The 17,333-nt window shown below is 40.8% G+C and overlaps 1 protein-coding gene across 2 annotated transcripts in view; it reads left to right on the top strand.

Moving 5' to 3' along the window:
- The window catches only part of IQSEC3 (IQ motif and Sec7 domain ArfGEF 3), a 225,807-nt gene that overhangs the window by 38,354 nt on the left and 170,120 nt on the right, over positions 1 to 17,333 (top strand). For both annotated transcript variants that reach the window (XM_033953076.1, XM_033953075.1), the window contains exon 2: positions 547 to 627. The gene's annotated coding sequence lies outside the window, so the exon portion shown is untranslated. The remainder of the gene's footprint in view (positions 1 to 546; positions 628 to 17,333) is intronic.

Below are 17,333 nucleotides of genomic sequence, written 5' to 3'. Positions count from 1 at the left end.
ACATTTTCAGAACATTTTTGTCTGAAGAGGGGAGTTAGACAAGGATGTCCCTTGTCTCCTTTGCTTTTTGATATTGCTTTTTGATATTGTTGGCCATTCAGCAGGCAAAGGAGATACAGGGAATTCCATATGCAGGTCGAGACTATAAAGTTTCAGTCTACGCAGATGATATTTTGCTTCATTTGAAGAATCCTGAGTCAACCATTTTGCATTACTGGACATGATTGATCAATTTGGCAAATATTCTGGTTATAAAAGAAATTGAAGCAGCTCACGGATAGAAAATGCATTAAGTGATATAAGAAACAATTTAGGAATTAAGGCCGTATTTTACTAAGCTCTACCGTACTAACATGCTCCGGCACTGCTCTGATGCTCATAGGAATTCTATGAATATCGGAGCAGTGCTGGAGCATTTAGCGCTCCAGGCCACAGTAGAAACCTTTACCGTGGTTTAGTAAAAGGGAGGGGGAAGGTAAATTTTGTATTCATTTATACTGTATGTGGACTGGAATTGATTTGTACAATTTATCACTTTAACAACAGGAATGAAACAGTTTTGCACCAGTTCTGCTGCCCTGTTGCTGATGCTGAGCAGAAGCCCTCCTCTTCATATTCCTCTCCATGGTGAGATATAGAGGCTACTCTTTTCCTCTGTTAATTTCTCCTTTTGTTTTTATATTTGTTTTCCTTTTGCAGCTTGTTTCTCCCTTGTTTATATATATTTTTTTACATTTCTTATTATGTTGATGGGTGGGAATAATGTTCATGCCAGTTTCTTTGCACTTTCAGTTTCTCAGCCAATAATGCATCTTTTGAGTAGACTATAATCGTGTTGCTATTTCATTTCCTTGAAATTTTAGATTTCTGTTGTATTATTTCTGTCAAGCCAGAATTTTGAGCCATGTCTCTCTGTTTTATTTACTCTTGTTTATATACTTTCACATATATCCAAATTTTACACACGGAGTCCCTTTGTGGATAATTGTGATCCAATTTGTGGAGAAAAAAGATTATCAGACTGTAGTCCTTGATTATAAAAGTTGTATTTGTAAAAATTATGGAAAAATGATACAGACCTTGATACAAAGGACAATGTAATAAAACACATGCTAAAAATCTTTCAGTACGAGTCTGCAAAAATTTAATATGCACACAAAAATCTCTACTTAATATACTATGCAAAGAGTTTTTGCATTAACTCATTAAATTTTAGCCACACTAGCATAATCATAATAGTGGCTTGCACTGTAATCCTAATAAAACTGCCATGCATGTTACAATCATTAGAAATTCTCACTGCTAAGTATCACAACATGAATGAGATAATTAGCAGTTTGGATTTTCTCCCTGTATGGCAACATTCATTCCCTGCTTGGAGCACCACTCTCCTTCCCTTCTGCCTACCAGTGGCAAGAACAAGGCATCCCCCTCTCCTAAAAAATTAGCAGCTTCCTTCCAAGTAACAAGATACCTCATCACAATCAAAAGCCCCCATGAATTACCACATTTTTCAGCAAGGCCAGCTCAACCACTGGACCAGGTGAGGCTCTGGCCCAGGGCGTTGGAGATATAGAGCACTGAAATCTCTGGCCCCTGAGCTCAGTGGCAGTGCTTCACGTGGTCCAAAGTTTTTGCCCCTTTCTCTCTCTGTTCAACATATTTCCCCTTCTCTCTCCAGCCTCTATTCTAGCATTGCTCCCTCTCCTCTCTCCCTCCTCCTTTCCCCTACCCCCATCGCGGGCCTCTAAACATTACCTTGCTTGCCAGTAGCAACAGGTTTCACAGCAGGCTGCTTTCGGCCTACTCTGGGTCTTTCCTCTCTTTCCTCTGTATCCTGCCTGCAATTTTCTGTCAGGTGGAGGGAGGGAGAGAAGAGAGGCAACAATGCTGGACTAGGGGCTTGAGAGAGAAGGGGAGAAAGTTTCCAAGTTTTATTTAAAATTTGATATACCGCTTTAAAAATGTTGTCTAAGCAGTGTACAAAATCATGGCTATTAAAATCAAAAGGGAAGACATTAGACAATAAGACTTAGATGACATAGAATGCAAGAGATTTAGGGGAGAAATACAATTTATGAGAGGAGGGGGATATGATCTTCCTTCTACTTGAGATGTGGAGGAGCATAATAAAAAAAAATGTGTAAGTCCCTTTTTGGCCTAAGGCCTTAAACATTGAAAGTAGAAGCAGGGAAAATGTCCCTTATCAAAAAAACGTCCAAAAGGAGGATTTTTTTTATAATGGCCTGCCTCTACGTTCAGCTGTTTAAACGTCCAGACCACCACTACGTCTAAACTTATACCATATAATCAACCCCAAAAAAACCTAAGCCCCAAACATCCAAAACAAGGGCTTTTAGGCGAAGGAGGGGCCAGTCCTTTGCCTAAAAGCTGGATTCTGTAACCGGTGTCTGTCAAAAACAACACCAGTTACAGAATCCACCCTCCCCCTACAACGATCCGGGCCCTCCTGCCCTCGACGCAACCCCCCCATGACCGCCCCCCCGAGCCCCCAATCGTCCCCCCACTGACTCGCCACCCCCCCCCCCCGCCAACCAGAATAGGCCCAGGAGCCTTAGGCTCTTCCTGTGGGTGGGGCCTTAGGCACATGGTCCCAGCCAACGATTTCAAGGTATGGGGGGTGGGAATGGGGGGGTTGTGGGTTGGCACGGGGTTGCAGGTTGGCAGGGGGGTAATCGTGGGTTTGGGGGGCCGGTCGTGGGGGGGGTTGCATCAAGGGCAGGAGGGCCTGGGATCCCTCCTGCCCGTATTTTAGTGGGGTTGGGGGTTAGGGAGTGTCGGCGGGCCAGGAGGGCTTGGGCTCCCTCCTGGCCCCATCGGACTCAGGGGGGGTTTGGGGATCGCGGGGCAAGAGGGCTTGGACTCCCTCTTGCCCCTAACCTAATCACGGAGTCGGGGTGCCGTGGGGCAGGAGGGCTTGGGCTCCCTCCTGCCCTGAACGTAATCGGGGTTCGGGGCTGCCGCAGGAAAGGAGGGCTTGGGCTCCCTCCTGCCCTGAATGTAATCGGGGATTCGGGGGTGCCATGGGGCAGGAGGGCTTGGGCTCCCTCCTGCCCTGATTGTTGTGTGTGGGGGGATGGATCGCGGCAGGGGATATGAGCCATCTCTCCTGCCGGGATCATTGCTGTAGGGGGTAGGCAGCAACCACGATCAGCTCAGCGGCCCCTTTTTGGCACTTATACCTGTTTTGACTTGGTCTAAGTCAAAACGTATAAGTGCCGACTAGGCAACCTGTCAAAATCTTTGGTTATACGTGTTGTACGCCTAGGTGTAGGTCGGCCCACCGCCCGCCCTTTCCCCTCCTCTAAAAATGCCTCTTTTCTCTGTGCATTTAGAGGCAGGGGAAAGGCCTAAGCTGATTTTAGATACGTCTAAAACCAGCTTTGATTCTGGGTACTTGGACAATCAGGCTTTTTGATCATCCAAGTAGCCATTTAGGCCACTTTTTAGACTTTTTTTTAATGAGCCCCTTAGTATCTACTTGGGGTCTACTGGAGTTGAGGCATTGCCACCATTGAAGGTAGCTCATGGTGCCATATGCCTTTGAGCTTGCCCTGTCTTCCGGTATAATAAAAAATCTCTCCCTGAGTCACAAGACCCCCATTGAGTAACAAGAACCTTCACAGGATTCTAGAACCCCTCCCCCCCAATTGACCACCTTGAGCTACCCACAGAACCTTTACGGAAGGTACACTTATTCTTCTGAAGGGTTCAGGTTGTGCAGAGACTCAGTAGAAGAAGTCATCCTGCCAATAGCACTGGTAGGGATCTTCATCACTATAACAGGGAGTTTAATGAAAGGGAAGTGGGTGGGAGATTACTATGACAGGTGTCCTTATAGAATATGTTTGTTTTATTAAAACTTGTTATATTGCTTGTTCTTAAGACAGGTCCAAGTGGTTTACAAATATCTAATACAGAAAAGAACTCCATTTAAAAATAGGCAGACCTATAGAAATACATATAAAAAGATATGTACATATTCATCTCCACATGCAAACTAATGTAAACCCAGCATCAGCATGCCAAAATAATGGTACAAATATTTGACAAGATAAATGTTTGTGCCTTCTGCTCAGTCATCTTTCTCCACGTCAATCTGTCCAGAATTTTGCTGCACAACTTATTTTCAGTGAGAGCTGTTATACTCATGTTACTCCTAAAGTCACTTCATTGGTTTCCCATCCATTTCTAAATACAATTCAAACCACTCTTGCTGACCTACAGATGCATTCACTATCTATCTCTGTTCACTTATCTCCACAAGCTCCACTTAGCTGGTGGGTGTGCCCATCTCCTCTCTGCCAACTCCAGACTTCTGTATTGTTCAATGGTGCGACTTCAGCTTGAGTACCGCGTTCAATTCTGGTTATCGTATCTAAAAAATGTTATAGCAGAATTAGAAAAGGTTCAAAGAAGAGCAACCAAGATGATGATGAAGGGGAAGAAACTCCTCTCATATGAGTAAAGGCTAAAGAGGTTAGAGCTCTTTAGCTATGATTGAGGTCTACAAAATCCTGAGTTGTGTAGAATGGATAAAAGTGAATTGGGTTTTTACTCTTTCAAAATTCACTAAACATTTTTTAATTATTCAAGACATTCACTGTTATAATCAAAACATTAACTATTATATTTATTATTTATATTTTCAATATATCCATAAATATGAAAACATGAAAAAAATTTAAAAAAAAAATCAAATCCAAATGAAAGCGATTGTCATTTACTGTTTCCTTATTAATAAGAAAGAGGCTCAGACCAAACCTGTAAAATAACATTTTATTCTTCAAATTTCACAATAAATTGTGACTATTGAGGTCACTTTTTATCACTGCCCCTTTCTTACATTTTCACGATATAGCAAATAATGGGGTTCTTTTACTGCACAGCTTAAAATGCCTTACCACAGGGCACGCTCAGGCATTCCACAGTAATTTTGGCATTGGTGTACATTTCCCATATGCTAAAAAATAATTTTATTTTTTGGTGCTTGGGTGGGTTGGGGCAGAAAGTAGGTGTGTTCTATATTGTCACACACTAACTAATTAGCATGTTTCAAGTTCAAGTTTATTAGGATTTTTATATACCGCCTATCAAGGTTATCTAAGTGGATTTTACAATCAGGTACTCAAGCATGTGGTTAATGCATAAGCCCTTAGGGCCTGATTCTATAAACAGCACCATTTATAGAATCGCACCTACTAGTGCCTAACCCGACTTAAGAGTCACTAGACATCCTCTTAATGTTAGGCATCGGTGACGCCTAAGTCACACCACACCTATTCTCTACCCCTAACCATTAGGTGCTGGTAGGGCTGCTCTGAGTTCTGCACAGAACTTTCAATTGTTTTTTTTTTTTTAATGAGTTTTTAATGGTGTGGTCAATTACCATGCCAATTAAGCTCGTTAATCAATTTTGAGTTCTGCACAGAACTTGGCTGGACACATAGCATCACCTAACCTAGGCACCATTTAGAGAATCTGGCCCTTACTGCCTACAAAATAGGTGGCAGTAGGGGGAAATTAGTGCAGGGCCATTAATAGAAAAACTCGGAAATTTTGCTATTTTCCCATGCAGGAAAAATGGCCTTAGTGCGCAGGAATGACCAGCTTAAATACATGCTATGGCCACTTTTTAACCACAGTTTGGTAAAAGGACCCCCATATGTCAATGTCACTTCAGAAAACTATATACAGTCAAACCTTGGATAGCAAGTAACGTGGTGTGCAAATGTTTTGCAAGACGAGCAAAGTATTTTCTTAAATTTTAACTCGATAAACGAGTGTTGTCTTGCAGTACGAGCACGTATAAGCACGTCATGTCAAGTACGCATATTATACGTGCATCACTGAGCATGGCTGAACATACACACATCTCACACTGAGTGCGGCTGAACATAATAAAAGCATCAAGTTTCCAAGTTTCCAAGTTTATTGGTTTTTAATATCCCGACCATCAAACAATTGTCTGGCCGGTTAACAATCAGCTTAAAAAAAAGAATTAATAGTAATAGGATGTGAATGGAAATATCTTAAATTAAACATAAATGACAAAGACTTGACATACTTGAATGTGAGGAAATTGTGGGGGAAGGGAAAAAAGTTACATTGTATAGAAGAAATGGAGAGAGTGGGGAGGGGATGAACATGAGGAGGGGGGAACGTTAATGTAATGAATAATGGATACTTGTCTAATGAATGAAAAAGAGCATTTTTTTTTTTTTTTTAGGTTTGGTTAAATGCATCCTGAAATAAGAATGTCTTTAGATTTATTTTAAATTTAGCAAGTTGTTGTTCATCTCGGAGATGTTGTGGCAGTGAGTTCCACAATGTTGGGGCGGTAACAGCGAAATTGGTTTTACGAGTATAATAAGAGTCTTTTAGGGACGGTATAAAAAGGAGCTTTTGGTCTGAAGATCTCAAAGTGCGCGGGGAACTTTGAGGTATAAGAAGCTTATCGAGAAAAGTTGGTTGATGTAGAAGTTTGATTTTAAATGTGAGAAGAATGATTTTGTAAGTAATACGGTAGGAGATGGGAAGCCAATGAGCTTCCTTTAAAAGAGGGGTGACGTGGTCATATTTGCTTTTTTTATAGATAAGTTTTATAGCGGTATTTTGTATTAGCTGGAGGCGTCGTAGTTCTTTTTGTGAGAGGCCGTTAAGGAGGGAATTGCAGTAATCTAGGTGAGAGATTACCAGAGAGTGGGTCAAGATAGTGATAGAGTCAGTGTTCAGAATGGATGTTAAAGATCTGATAATGCGGAGTTTAAAAAAACATACTTTTACTACAGAGCTGATATGCTCATGGAAGGTGAGATTGCTATCGATGATGACGCCGAGTAATTTAATTTTTGTTTCCATTTGTAATGGAGTGGATTTGATAGAAATAGTTCCGAGTAATGATTCTGATTTTTTGATGGGAAGTAGAAGTACACGAGATTTATTTATGTTGAGTGCGAGTTTGTTTGTATATAGCCAATCATGTATGTTATCCAGTTTATTATTTATGTCTTTTGTATCTGAAATATTAGTAGTATTGATAGGGTGGAGGAGTTGAATATCGTCGGCGTAGGCGAAAATGGTGAATCCGATGGATTGGGCTAGTGTAAGGAGGGGAGAGAGAAATACATCACACCCATTTCATATTTGTTTTACTATATATATTTTTATTTTATACAGTACAGTATTTTATATTAAAGTTTTTGGGTTGTGGAACGAATTGTCTGAGTTTCCATTATTTCCTATGAGGAAATTCAATTTGATATATGAGTACTTTGGATTACAAGCATGCTTCCGGAATGAATTATGCTCGCAAACCAAGGTTTATCTGTTTATCTGTTAATCCAACATCTTTGTGCTCCTTCAATTCTTTTTCGTACCATTGGAAAAAATAGTGCACTAAAGTGATATCAGTATTAATTCAGCTCTATTGCCAGTACTCTCCAACTGCTGTTTTTGCCCTTCCTCAATCTTGGGCTCTACAACAAGTTAATCCCTGAAGAAGTCCAAGATTGTGGATGGGTGAAATCGCCGGTTGGAGAGTACTGATGGCAGAGCTGGCTTAATATTAATATTGCTTTTATCATTCAGTGATGGTGGGAGAATATCAAAGGGCCCATTGGCCCAAACTGAAGACTTCCTGGATCCTCCTTCCTGAGGGGACCTCTGATCTCTGCTAGTCTAAAAGACTACCCTTCCCTTTCACCCCAGCCACAATTTGTTACTAAAAGTAAAAAAGTAACCTCCTTCCTTGCCAAAGCTCTCCCCCTTCTTAGGGCTGGGTCTGAGTTCACCTTCCCTCTCTTGCCACCAATCTTTCTTTTTATGCTTCCCCCCGCCCATTTTCTCTTCTCTGCATTTATGTACACCTATTTGATTTTACCCTCACCCTCTTCTTACTCTCCTTTTCTCATCTACAGCTTTTCCCAATTCCCTCTCATCCACTCTCCGGTACTCTCATTGCTCTTTCTCTCTCTCTCTCCTTTCCCTGTCTTCTTCTCCTCTCCCCATCTTTCATCCATCTCTAGTCCTCCCTTTATACTCACTCTCTCATCCCTTCACCAGCTCCAGCTCCATCCCTTTCTCTCCTTCCTTCTGTTGCCTCTAAGTCATTCTTCTATCTCTTACTCTCTACCCCATCTCCTATTGCCTCTTTCATCCTTTTTACCCCATTTCTACCCTCACTCAATCCCTTCCTTTCATGCACCACCTCAGTGCCCTCATTCCTTTCAATTCCTCTCTTCAAACATTCACATTATATTTCAGCCTTTCTCCATGCTTTCTCCACTTTCTCTTACTCACCATTTCACAATTCACACCCTCACTCATTCTTCCAACCTATCTACATACTCCTTACTCATACCTACCAATTGTAATGTAATGTAATGTAATTTATTTCTTATATACCGCTACATCCGTTAGGTTCTAAGCGGTTTACAGAAAATATACATTAAGATTAGAAATAAGAAAGGTACTTGAAAAATTCCCTTACTGTCCCGAAGATCTAACTAAAGTACCTGGAGGGTAATAGAGAAGTGAAAAGTAGAGTTAGAGGAAAAATAAAAATAAAATAAACATTTTAACAAGACAGCATTGATCTAAATACTTTGGAAGGTAGAAGAGAGGAGAGAAAGGAATAGAAGCAGAAGGGGGAGCCGTTGAACAGTAGAATTCTGGAGAAATTTAAATGAAAGAAATAGAACAAAACAAAGACAAAAGGCAAAACAATAGATAAGATTAAAGATAAATCATAAGCTGGAAAGAAAAATAAAATAAAACTTTGTCTTCAATCCACGGTTTCAGCGTCAGTGATGAAGTGGAGCAAGTAAGTTTAGGAGGAGCGATTGACGTTTCCAGAAAGGGCTTCTTCAGGGAAGAGACTTGGCAGACAGTCCCAGGATGCCTATGTCTCCTCCCCTGCGATGTTCTCCCATCCATGCATTCCCTCCCAGACACACTGCCCGTGCCCCAGCCGCTCCAAGGAGTCTGCCCCAGATGAGGCCCACGGTGAATGCAGGATTCTCTCCTCTGCGGGAAAGCCGCCCGGAGCCGACAGTCCGAATTGTCCGGGCCCTCTGCTAGGCTGCTGGTGCCAACCCATACCCTGGCAGCCCGGCTCCTCTGTTGGGCTGCCGGTGCCAATTTGCACCCTTGCAGCCTAGGCTCCTGGACTAATTGTTCAGAAGCATCCCTAGTGGTCCACCTCTGCTGGTGCTTAGCATACCAGCTCTGAAAAGAGATCTGTGCCAGCTGTTGACAGAATGACATGGGGACAAATTTTTCCCCATCCCCATGGGAACTTATTTTCCTGTCCTGGTGAGTTCTTTTCTTGTCCCTGCCCCATTCTTGCAAGCTCCATCCTCATCTGCACAAGCCTCAAACACTTTAAAATCACAAGTGTTTAAGGCTCGTGTGGTTAAAGCAGAGCTTACAAGAATGGAGCAGGGATAGTGACAAAACTCACTGGAATGGGATGGGGAAATTGAGTTCCTCTGGGGATGGGGAAAAATTTGTCCCTGTGCTATTCTCTACTTCTCATATAGGGAGTCACCTCCCAACTGAGAAAAATACACAGCTAAAACTCTAAGCAGTGCAAGCTCACAGACTCTAGCTCGTTCTAGCTTCTTTGTTTGAGCTATCTAGCCCAGCATCCAGTTCATTTTGCCTAGAAGAAGACCTTTTGGACGTGGGAGAGGCCAGCAAAGTCATGGATTGGCCACCTAGACATGTCAACAGAATAGTGGGGCACCTTACAGGGTACTGCTGTGAACTTCACGAAAAGGATGCCACATAAACACCTCACCACAACTCACTTGCAGGTCATGGTGAGCCCCCCCAAAACACCCTCAAAACCTTCTATACCCACCTGTCTACAACCCCATGGAAACATAGGAACATGATGGCAGATAAAGGCCAAATGGCCCAACTAGTCTGCCCATCCACCATTATCTTTTTCTCTCTCTGAGAGATCCCACGTGCCTATCCCAGGCCCTCTTGAATTCAGACACAGTCTCTGTTTCCACCACCTCTTCAAGGAGACTGTTCCACACATCTAGCACCCTTTCTGTAAAAAAGTATTTCCTCAGATTACTCCGGAGCCCATCACCTCTTAACATCATCCTATGCCCTCTCATTGCAGATTTTCCTTTCAAATGAAAGAGACTCGACTCATGTGCATTTACACCACGTAGGTATCTGAACGTCTCTTATCATATTTCTCCTCTCCCTATTGGCTAAGGCTCTTAACATTTGCAACTCCTCTTCCTATAGGCTAAGGCTCTGTGCACCTGCATTGTGAGGTCATAGAGCTGCCCATCTGCAGTGACCATTATCTCTTTCTCTCTCCAAGAGATCCCATGTGCCTATCCCAGGCCCTCTTGAATTCAGACACAGTCTCTGTTTCCACCACCTCTTCCAGGAGACTGTTCCACACATCTAGCACCCTTTCTGTAAAAAAGTATTTCCTCAGATTACTCCGGAGCCTATCACCTCTTAACATCATCCTATGCCCTCTCATTGCAGATTTTCCTTTCAAATGAAAGAGACTCGACTCATGCACAATTATATTATGTAGGTTTTTAAATGACACAATCATATCTCCCCTCTCCCACCTTTCCTCCAAAGAATACAGATTGAGATCTTTAAGTCTGTCACTAAATCCACAACAAATAGAAGATAGAAAGTGAGGTCATAGGAAAACTCCTCAATATGGAAAGACCCTCACTTGTTAGGGTTAAATTATCAGTCAAAGTATTTCTTGATCAGTCCATGTAAGAAAATTCTTCTTTAAATTCAAAAACTGACCATCAACTCATAGTACATTAATGACTTGTCCTTTATTGCTTGCCCCAACAATTATGTGCCCAAGAAGACAAAGAAGGAATGAAGGGACGATGGAGGTAGATGGATCATCTGGGTGGGTGAAATAAATGGTGTAAAGGCGACATTGGTGAACCTCTATGCGCCCAATAACAATCGAGGGAAATTTTTTGAAGTTCTTATGAATATAATTTTAGAAAAACAGGAAGGATTATTATTAGCAGGAGGGGATTTCAATTTGGTTCTAGATCCTCGCTGGGATACCACAAGTACTAAAAGTGATAGAACTAAAAAAGATAGAAAACAATTAAAAAGATTTTTAGAAGTATTAAATTTATTAGACGGATGGCAGAATATACATATGTTAGCAAGAGATTATACTTATTATTCCTCACCACATAAAGTGTGCTCCCAAATTGATATGATTTGGGTTGATAAATCCCTAGGAGGCAAGTTAGTGGATGCAAAAATAGAAGAAACCAGTTGGACAGATGGGCTGATATAACATGGGGTTACTCTAAAATAGGAATACAATATTGGAAATTAAATGATACGCTATTAAAAGATCCCAAGGTAGTACAGAAAATAGAACAATCCATCAGAAATTTTTTAGATAACAATAGTACTGACCACTACTCACCTATTACAATTTGGGAATCCTTCAAAACCGTCCTAAGGGGAGAATTGATCTCTATAGCTTCTTGTAAGAAAAAGGCCCTGGAAAAGGAAGAAAAAAGATTAAGAGAAAAGCTGACGGTATTAGTAAAACAACATAAAAAAGGAACTGGGGGAACAGATTAGGACCCAAATAAAAGAGATTCATATAGTCCTAGGAAAAATGGAAGATGAAGCCATTCAATTCAATATAAATCGTCTTAGACTTAAACATTACGAATCAGGGAACCGGGCAGGGAAAATATTAGCACATCGCATTAAAGTACAACATCAGCAAAGTAATATTATAGGCATATGATCCAAACATGGTGATTTTTTAACAAGAGAGAAGGAGATCCATGATAGATTTTTGGAATTTTATAAGAAACTATATACATCAGAATATCAAGGACAGGAAACATCCCTGACACAATACTTGTCTCAGTTAAAACTAAATAAGCTTCAAGAATCAGAGATTCAGAGACTGGAGGAAGACATAATAGAAGACAAAATACAAGAAGTGACATATCAAATTAAATCAGGCAAATCTCCAGGAATGGATGGATTCACAGGAATGTTTTATAAAAAGTTTATATCCTATGTAACTCCTCTTTTAGCAAAACTATTTAACAATCTAAAAAACAGAGAACAATTACCATATTATATGAGATTGGCGGGAATTACAATATTACCTAAAACAGGGAAAGATAATACTTATTGTTCTAGTTATAGACCTATTTCCTTACTGGGAATAGATACAAAAATTATGGCTAGGGTCCTTGCTAATAGATTGGCATTATATATGCCGTCACTTATCAATCCAGACCAGGTAGGTTTTATCACTGGGAGACAAGCTTCTGATGGGATCAGGAAGGTGTTAGATTTGGTATGGAGGGCTAAGAGAGATAAAATAGGGTGGGTGGCAGTCTCGGTCGATGCTGAAAAAGCATTTGACTAAGTCGAATGGAGATTTATGGATGCAGTATTAGCGTATAGGGGCCTGGGGAAAAGATATAAGGATTGGATATTTACATTATACAATAGCCCATTAGCATGCATTAAAATAAATGGAACCTATTCCTCTACATTTGAACTTCAAAGGGGGACAAGAAAGGGTTGCCCGTTGACACCTTTGATTTTTGCATTAACCATTGAGCCTTTAGCACAGAAAATCAAACAGTCCCAAAAGTTAAAAGGCCAGAGGGTGGTGGATGAAGAGCAAAAGTTGTCTTTGTTTGCAGATGACATGCTAGCTATTGTTGAAGCATCTGAAAAGACATTAATTACCCTTACAGACATTATGAGTGAATATGGCCAATTATCAGGGTTTAAAGCAAACTTAAATAAGACGGAAGTGATGAATATTTCAGCATCAATAGAGAGGACAATGGAATTACAAAGAGCAGTACCCTTGAGGTAGGTAAAAGGTCCGATTCGCTATTTGGGAATAATTTTGGGAGCAGACTGAACATCTTTGTTCCAACAAAACTATATGCCATTGGTAAAGGATATTCAGAAAGATTTAGACAGATGGAATAAGCTGTGCATCTCTTGGTTAGGATGTATGGAAGTGGTTAAGATGATGATTCTCCCTAGGTTTCTTTATTTATTCCAAGCATTACCGATAGAAATTCCAAAACAGTTTTTCCAAAAGTGGAATAAAATGATATTGAGATTCATATGGGGAGGAAAAAGACCAAGGGTCAGAAAGCAATCAATGTTTAAGTCCAAGACGGAAGGAGATTATTATAAAGCAGCACAGCTGAGAGCAATAGTTGAATGGCATTCATCTCCTTCTAAGCTTTGGGTAAAAGTAGAACAAGCAATGTTAGATGGGAAAGATGGTATAAGAAAACTGAAATACTTACCATGGCTGGGAGAAAAAGATATAACACATATAAATAATCCTTTCAGTAAATGTTCCCTAAAAATTTGGAAAAGTGTTAAGAAAAAAACTATTAGGCAGTGAAAAAGGCTTTTTTTTCCTCCCCTATATTATATGCACAAGATTTTATACCAGGTATGGAGGGGGAGAATTTTTAAGAAGTGGGAGGTAAAAGGATTAGCATGCTTTGGTCAACTAGTTGAAGAAGGTGAGGTAAAGGCTTTCATAGATATTCAGGATCAATTTCAATTAAAAATGAGAGATCTTTTCCCTTATCTTCAGATAAAAAATTATATATTAACATATAAGGCGAAGAATAATGGAGTTTTAGAGAAATCTGAATTTGAAAAAAGGTTAGGAAAACCAGTGGCAAAAGGGTGTGTCTCTTGGTTATATAAAATTATAAATGAAGATAAAACAACTAAAACAACCATATATGAAAGCATGGGAAAAAGGTCTTGGAAAGGTATGGTCCATAGACGAATGGGGGGTAATCGCATTACATCTTTTTCAGACAGCTAGGGCGGCCACTTTGGTGGAAAATGCTATCAAACTTCTAGTACGGTGGTATACTACTCCTATTTTAATTAGCAAATATACCAAGCAGAGTGATACTAGTTGCTGGAAAGGATGTGGTGAAAGAGGCACATTCTATCATATGTGATGGGAATGTCAAACGGTCCAGAAGTTCTGGGTGCAAGTTTTTGAGTATATTAGCAAACTAATTCAGACTCCACTTAAGCTTAATGCTGAAAGGGCCCTGCTGGGAGTAGGAATAGAAGATTTAACATTTTCTAGATCTAAACTTTTGGACTTAGCATTCATAGCTGCCAGACTGACATTAGCCCAGCAATGGCGTACATTAAATGTTCCTACTTTGAGAGATGTAAGAGAACATTTAGGAATAGTGTGTGAAAAATATAGACTTTCGGCCCTTTTAAATAATCAATGGGCAAAATTTAATGAAATATGGGGGAGTTATATTGAATTGGAAAAGAAGCTTTAAGGAGAACTATCTAATCACTATGGTTTTTGGAAACAGGTCTCTTAGGGGGGGGGGTGTAATAATGAATGGGAATACTCTAATTGTAGCATTGATAAGTTGTATTATTTTATTAGTTTATTAACCTTATGAAGTACACCAACACTAATTGTGCTCTGTATTGAATATATTGTATTAAAATTACTAAAGAATGAATTAAAATAAAAAAAGAAAGAATTAGAGTCTTTCTCGGACATTCCATGGATATCTTCAGCGATTACCCCATTGTGGAACAACCCTAAAATAAGGATTCAGAATAATCCAGTTTCTTGGAAACTTTGGCAAGACCATAATATATGGACTTTAGATCATTTATATGATGGACAACAATGATTTACCTTCACTGATATCTGAAGACAATACAATCTACCACCTTCGCAATTCTTTCAGTGGCTCCAGTTGACTCATTCCATCAAAAAGGATCTCTTTTCTCACTGTACTTATACGGGCTACCTCACACTTCTTTCCTATTGTGATAAAATCATCTTCAAATGCCAAGAAGCCTCCCGCTGGTATAAGATCATTCAGATCCACAAATACCGGCCTGTTCAATCTTTGAAAGAGTATTGGCACATTGATATGGACATGATCATAGATGAGTCATGTTGGAAATCTATTTGGTCTGCATGTAGGAAAGTTCTGCACTCATCATCGATGCTGCAAACAACTTTTTTTTTGTTTTGCACAGAGCATACTGGACCCTCCATTGACTTGCCAAACTCAGCTCCCCACATCAAAACAAATGTTGGTCATGTAATTCCGAGGGGGGAACTTTGCGTCATATCCTGTTTGATTGCCTCATGTTAAAGAAATTTTGGTCCAATGTTTGGGAGACAATCAAACAAATCCTTTCCATTAATCAGCCTCTGTCTTATGCCATAATCATATTTGGTGATGGAGTGATAACACGCTCCCTTTCTGATTTTGAATCACTACTACTCCATGGACTTTTGATTTTAGCGCTAAAGATGATACTATCTAATTGGAAAGATTTGTCATCAGCCACGTATTCTGCTTGGTGGGCTAACGTATCTGCTATTATAAAATATGAACGTATCTTCGCAGAAAAAATGGGTTCTTTGAGGAAATTTCACGAGATTTGGTCTCCTGTATTGGAATATTGTGATATCCATTCCACTTAAATACTACTAATTGTTGATATTGATATTTCCTTGTCATCAGGACATCACCTTCATTGACACTGATTTCTCATCATGCTGATTTCATGACTTTCAATTCTGGTGCTTTTTTTATTTTATTTTATTTCTTGTACCATGACATCTTTTATATTATACAATTGTTGTATATTTTGTTCTTTCCGTGTATGCATATTACCTGCTTGTTAGAGTTCCTGTATGCACTCTTCAGACACAGGTTTCCTGATGGAATTTCTTGTTCTTGATGTTCTATCTGTTCACTCTATTCTATTGTTATCTACTATAATAAAATGCTAAGCGTGCATGCGCACACTTACCTGCGTGTTCCCTGATCTGTATGTCCGTGGCAGGTAAGAGTGTGCATGTGCGCTTAGGGTTTTATTCTAGGAAATACGACCGCCGGCAGGTAACATGCTGCGATTACCCCCCCCGGCCCCAACCCTACCCGGCACACCCGAAACCCCCATTGACCCTCCCAGCCGAAACCTCCCACCGCGAGACGAACACAAACCTCCCGGCTCCAGCAGCGTCCGAGGCACAGTAAACACGCTGCTTTGCGTCCTTCTACTGGCCTGATTTCCTCTGCCACGTCCCTGATGACATCATCAGAGATGCGGCAGAGGAAATTAGGGCAGTAGAAGGCAGCGAAGTAGCATGTTTACTGTGTCTCGGATACTGCTGGAGCCGGGAGGTTTGTCGGCCGTCTAGTGGTGGGAGGGTCGGATGGGAGGGTCAGTGGGGTCGGCTGCATGGTGGCGGTAGTGGCGGGGGGGGGGGGGGTTAAATGGAAACATGCTGCTCAGTGGAATAGGAGGGAGGCAGGCTGGTATTGGGGGGAGTGGGACAAAGTCTGGAAGATAGTGATGGGGACATAGGAAGGAGGCACTGGGGGCTCTAAGGATATAGAAATGGACACTAAGCAGGACAGAGGCACTGGGGGCACTAAGGATACAGTACAGAGGCACTGGGGCACTAAGGACACAGGATGGAGGCACTGGGGGCACTAAGGACATGGGAAGGAGGCACTGGGGGCACTGAGGGCACTAAGGACATAGGAAGCACTGAGGGCACTAAGGACATAGGAAGGGGCACTAAAGACATAGGATGGAGGCACTGAGGGCACAAAGGACATAGGGAGAGACACAGACAGAAAAAATGACAGACATACAGGCAGCGTCCAAGGAGAGAGAGACAAAGGAAAAAAAACCAGACAGACAGACATCTACTCTAGCACCCGTTAATGTAATGGGCTTAAACACTAGTATACCAATAAAAATATTGAACTCAAAACAAATTCTTATCTTTAAATATACATTTGCTTTGCTCTTAGCATCCCTTTGCTTTTTTTTCTACTTCTTTCCTGTTAGGTTTCCTATCCAGCTAGCATTTCTTCTCTCTCCAAGTCCACCATCCTTCTTCCCTCTGCACCCTTAGGCCCCAATTCATTAAAGTCAGCGATTGTCGCATTTGACACAGTAAATTTGGATACTTTGTTGTTAAATCTGAAAAAGCTAGGATTGGCGGAGGGGGTTTTGCATTGGTTGCATCTTATTTAAAAGACAGATCACTATAAATTAGGAGTGGGCAAAATGTTTCTCGATGTCAAAAGGGTTCAGCTCTTTTTGCCATTCTTTTCAATATTTATATGTCAACTTTGGGGGCATTGTTCCAGGAGATGGAAGTGCAATATTGGCTTTTTTTTCCCCAGTGTGTGACACCCAAAGTGCTGAGCTATGTTTGCAAGGATTGTGAGGTG

This window comes from Geotrypetes seraphini, chromosome 7 (genome assembly GCF_902459505.1).
Source record: "Geotrypetes seraphini chromosome 7, aGeoSer1.1, whole genome shotgun sequence".
Classification (NCBI taxonomy): domain Eukaryota; kingdom Metazoa; phylum Chordata; class Amphibia; order Gymnophiona; family Dermophiidae; genus Geotrypetes; species Geotrypetes seraphini.
The sequence above is the reverse complement of the archived record's forward strand: the minus strand, read 5'-3'. Positions and strand labels throughout refer to the sequence as shown.